Raw genomic sequence first — 6,000 nt, forward strand, 5'->3', positions numbered from 1 at the left:
AATTAGATCCGGTTGAAATTTTCTAGAATTAACCAGGTGGGGCCTCAGAAACATCACTTGGCCCGGGGGGCTCATGATGCTCTTAAGACGTCCCTGCTCCAAACTCGTTAGAATTCTACAGAAAGGATGGTGTTTTGTGGATAAGGAGTCAATTAGATCAAGGGGGTCAAATTTAAGGGGAGGAAGGTTTAAGAAAGATGAAGGGTCAACAAGATCAATCTTAATTAAAATTAAATTTTTATTCAATTAAGGTGATGTCGGCCTATTTTATCAAGCAAGCTGTTTTTAATGCATTTTTGAGCTTAATTTGGTATAGGATAACACACATGGCATAGGATAGCATATACCATAAAAAATATGGGTAAAAAAATTTGAAACAAATCAATGATTAAATAGTATCTTTAATGATATTTCTACTAGAGCATAGTTTTCACCATGTTAAAAGGTGCGAGACCCCTTAGTTTAGAGCCCGGATAATATGCAAATGCTTATGCATGTGCATATTTTGCCTTTTGCAGTATTAGTGCATATAAATGCATAAATTTCAAGAATATGATGTGTGAATTCCAATACTATCGACAAATATAGTAAACTTACTAACAATTTTCGAAAATTGTCATGACCCTCTCTCGTAAATTTTCACGTTTAAAAGTTATTCACCCAGTTTACTAGAATATGCAATTGCTAATTCTGTGTTGTGTGTGACCGGTACAATATAATCCCCTATTGTCCATTTTTCTGCAGTTATTTCCTTCTCCCGCTTCACGGCCGTGAGTCCGTAGCCTTTTAGTATGATGGGTGATGCTCACAGTTTGGAAGAAAAGAAAATTGGGTTAGGGTGGAGTGGTTGTTCCGACAGACCAGTCACGACCCAGGCTCTGTCCCTCCCGGGATATAAGCCTTTTACCCTTGCGGGTTGGGTCGCGCTGGGGAGAGTCAGGGGAGCCGGACCGAGACGCCCTCCGGAGAGTGTCCGAAAGGCGCCCCTTCCCGGCACCCCCAACCCTCTGTCTAAGACCCTTGCTGCAAGCGCAAGGCCTGGTCTTTAGGGTGTTCTGCGATCTACGGCAGCGTCTCCCCCACCCAGGCAGCCATCCCGCCACCGGGAGGGGCCCACAGACCCGAGCGACAGCCCGGGGCGCCCCCACCCAAACCCCCGAGACCCGACCCCAAGAATCCCCCAGACAACTGTTTATTTGTTCCAAAAAAATACAATTTGTACAGTTTTATACATTTTTGTTTCTTCCCCCACAACCGCATTCGCGATAATTGACAACGTGGGGAGCGGTTTTTATGATGGTTTCTCTCGACAGTTTCCCGCGTCGAAGAGCGGTTTATTCCTTGTGTCCCTTTCTGGGTCTTCGTGGCCAGCCCCGGTGCTGGGCCACTGCTTCTTCCTTTGCTGAGTGGCTCTAGTGAGCCGTTGCTGCGTCTCCGTGGCCAGCCCAAGTGCTGGACCACCGCTTCTTTGGGTGGGTGTCTTCGGTGAGCCGTTGCATTCACTACTTCGGTGAGTGGTTGTTCCCGCACACATACACAACACACGCTTTGATATCTTATGACCAGATAAAAGATGTGAGGCGATGAATCTTAATCTAGTCCCATGTCAAACCTAGACGTTTCATTTCTATCGCACGAGACTCTTACGCAGAAATAAGAAACCGATAGAGTGGGTGAACAACGACTAATGGTATCTACTGTATGTCATCATTGATCACAATCTTAAATGGAAAAATCATGTCGAATATTTGCAAAAAAGACTACGGTACCCCCCCCCCCCCAACTTATAAATTTTACTATCGCAAACCTTACTTGAATCAGTCTTTTTTAGTAACTGTTTATTACTCCTTGTTTCACTCACTCCTAATATATGGCCTTACTGTTTGGGGTTCTGGCTATCTTTCAACCCTTTTCCCTATAATCAGCCTTCATAAGAGAACAATTCTAATTATCACAAATGATATGAATGTTCAATGTAGTTTTAACGCATGGGCCCACTTAAGCACGGCCCCAAGTGCGGAGGGTGTCTCAAGAAAATAAGATCTGATTAAAATTTTAGAAAGTAAGCATGTGAATTGGTAGGAAGACATTTATAGTCAGGCGAGAGAAGCCTTAGAAGAATCACTTTGCCCGATGCCCCAGGATGCTCTTAAGACGACCTTGTGGATGTTAGCCTGGCAAGGTCCTCGGTAAGGCGATGCTTGAGGGCCGTTCTCGCTAGAAATTTTCCAATTCAGATTCGGAAATAAGATTGAAGACACTATTGTTAGAGCAACCACGATTCTGTAAAAAAAAGTTAATTTTGCTCAGTTTATTTCCTGAGTGCCACAAATTAAATGACATGAAAAATAGTTAATTTTTTTCTTTTTTAGTAAAGCTATGTCTTGCCAACTTTCTGTTTCAGTAAAACTTATTTGTCGTCTCCAATTTTTATGGGGGCTTTTTCTTCTATAAAACTAGGTACTGTAACTCCTATGACGAAAATAAATGGTGACGACAGCTTCAACAACAAAGATGACTTTACTAGATATAAAGAGAGAGAAGATATCTTGGATTCGGGTAAATATTTTCAAATACATATGGAAATATGGATATGGTTTTTTATGCTGCTTTATTACGTAACTTGCAAATTGCCCAACTAAAAGTGACTGAAAAAAATAAGATTAAAGTATAAAAATAAATTAAATAAATAGAAAAGAGAGAAATAGTAATTAATTTAAGAAATGAAAGTGTTGAAAATGTTCATAATTCCATCCAAATGCTTTCATCATGTCACTCTGTTATCGTAAGTAGATATCACATACTATTAGATTGCAGACGCTCACGCAAAGGCCGCTGTGAGCCGAAAAAGTTTTAGAACTACTGTTCAGGAATATCAAACAAATTGGTGTGTGAAGGATAATGTCTTGTGTTATAAATATATGTGTGTGTGCATAATGTATTTTGGAGTGTCTGAGGCAAGTTAAGTGTTTGACGTGCTACTTACTATCCATCTTCCAAATTGAAAGTGGAAGGATGGATTGTAATAGTCCAGGCAACAACTGATTTTTTGAAAGAGTATTAAATGCATGAAATATCTCATTCCAAGATTATTTTGCTGAAATTAATGTTGAAAAAAAAAATTAAAATTTTCTGTCTTTTTTTCTTTATAGTTCTTATTTTTGTTTTTTTTAGGTAATATTTTAAACTAAAAATATGACCCTGGGCTTCAAATTATACCATAAATTGATTTTTTATAAAGCATTTTCTATTAATTTTTGTCATAAAAATCCTAGTTCTAGTTAGAAGAGTAAGATCAAACTAAAAATATTGCGGGTATTCTCTTTTTCTGATACGGTATATTTCTTCGGCTACGTTTTCGTATGATTGTCATTGTTTTTATAAGGTCTGACATAAGCGCGAGTCTAGTTTTAAAAGACCCGTGACTGTTGAAGCAGTGTTTTGCAACTTTTTTGATTTCGGGAAGTTTTTTTCTTAATTCTTCATCCGTTTGAAAACGCTTGCCAGAGAGAAGAACCTCTTCAAAAGCAGAAAGACAGTAATCTCACAGGTTCTCGGTCGTACATCTGGGCTGCATTGGTGAACGCATAGGCATACTCAGAATTTTCTCGGGGGGAATGGGTAATTTAAATTTTTTTCCTTTTGAAAGGGGGGTTTGCGTTTTTTCCTGCAAAATACCACTATAATGTCGGTTTGGGGAGGGGATTAGAACCCCGAAACCCCCCTTTGCGTAGGCCAGTGGGTGAAAGTGTTTGATTAAATTCCTGTAGGACAAAACATTTCATTTATAACAGCCGTATGGGGGATTCGCATTTGGCAAGAAACAACAGAACTTAGCAGACGGTACACCGTAGCGTTTATTTTGAACTGAGAATCTCTGCTATAGAAAAGCGATGAATAATGCAATAATATTATTTTAATTTGAATTTTTTTCAACTAATTAATGGGAAGAGGGGTGTAGGTATCACAAGTTGAAAAAGTCATCGGTCATTACCCATTCCTGGGATAATTTCCCCTTACTCACTTCACTACTGTATGGGGCAAATAGTTAATTGAGAAAACACAGTATGCAAAAAAAAAAGTTGATTCTGAGAAAGTCACTTTTTTAAAACACCAAATTAATCAATCAACCAACTGGGACTAGGCACGACCACCTAGATAACCTAGACCACCTAGATTATATAGGAGGTCGTGGACTAGGACGTTCTAATTATCGCACAATACAGATTGCTGTCATTTCTTCTTCTCATTCTCTGCATTTAAGGAGCTATTATCGCCATTATAGTTTTTTTTCACTTAACCCATCTTCAACAAAAAAAAAATCTTCCAGGTTCTAGAACCCGATTGTGTTTGATTTTGGTTGTTTTGAGCTCAAAATCTCAGAGTTACTTTCCCCTTTTCCTAGTAAGCGAAGCTGCCTAACCATACACAAGCTATAGTTCGTTTCAGGTTAACTTTGCAGTAGAGAGTGTACTCCTCCGCCGCAAAATAAAGTTCCCATAAATCGGAGTTTTATGATGATCATTTATACAGAATATTTCAATTTTTTTAATGATTTTGTGAAAAAGAAAGGAAAAATATCGTTTTGAACCGATGTTTCTTCGTTTGAAATTTTTAAATTAGAAAAAAATATTGGTTACCATTATCCAAAAATCTATAGCAATCACAACGACATTTTCGCGGTATCCTAGAAATCGTCCATACCTTACCCAGGCCGCGCATCGATACATTGGTTAAGAGGCTTTTGTTGCCATAGCAACGAGTGATGAGGTTCCCTCTTCACTGCAAAGTTAACCTGAAACGGACTATATTAGTTCTAGCTAAGGCGCCTGTGTATAAAGTGGTATTTCTAATAGATCTAACTCTGGTCAAGGCGCCTGTAGATAAGTAGGTATTTTTAGTTAGTTCAAAACTCCAGCTATCACTTTCTAAGACTGGTAGTCACAATTGGTTTCCGGTAGAGGCAGAGATGAGTTTTTTCCTTCCTTAAAAAATTAACATCTCAAATAATAAATATCTTCACAACATCCAGTCTTCCGTATATCTTGTATTTATTACTTTAGCTCGATCGCATCAATTTTATAATACATACCTTCTATTTTACGAAACTAGATACCGGCAATGCGGAAAAGATAACAAGTAAAAAGAAAAGAAAATCGTGTGAGCACGTGTTTCATGACCAACAGTATCCTGAATGGCTACAAAACATATTAGATCGTGATCCCCGAGATGCCGCTGGTGAATATTTCATAAACATTCAGTGTTTTTGTACGAATCAATAACGATCATTTTATAAGATTTTTTTTTCGCGTATGAAAACCTCAACGTGAATCAAAGGCAATGAATGAGTCATTCATTAATAGTAGGGTTACAGGTTTTTCAATCCGCAAAGTACAAACACCCGTGGGTGGTCATATTTCGTTGAGCCGAAAGGGGGACATCTTGCAAATCATCAATTAACCCACAGCACAATTGGGTTTTTATTCATTTATCTATTTATTAATTTTGTCAATCGCTATCAAATCTCGCAAAACAAATTTGGCGACACAAATTTATTTCCTTTCTCATTTTCGATTGATGTTATAACAAAATGCGGACATTTCACTTATTTTATGAAAGTACAGTATGGACATGAACAAAACTTTAAAATACGTACGTCTGATAATCCCAGTATTCGAGGATTTACATCACGCATCTTCAATTTGTTACTCGAGAGCACCCAATGGTAAGCATATGTGTGTACTCGATGTTTATGTACAATTTCCTACTCATGGGGGCATTTTTTATTGACCGGTTTCCATTCTACATATTCCAAACTCTTTAAGACCAATAACACCAATGAAACCATCATTCTATTAAAATTCAAAATTGAAGGATTAGCTATATGCTAACTTGAAAACGGGTGTTATTGCTGTAACTGTTACGGAAATAACAGTACAGCGTATCATTCATATCGTATCATAACATTCCTACTTAAAATGTTTTCCTGCTTATTACAAT

The sequence above is a fragment of the Pholcus phalangioides genome, unplaced genomic scaffold, assembly GCF_987345545.1.
Source record: "Pholcus phalangioides strain wild (caught in Gottingen) unplaced genomic scaffold, Ppha-v1.0 ptg000017l_1, whole genome shotgun sequence".
In the NCBI taxonomy this organism is placed as follows: Eukaryota; Metazoa; Arthropoda; class Arachnida; order Araneae; family Pholcidae; genus Pholcus; species Pholcus phalangioides.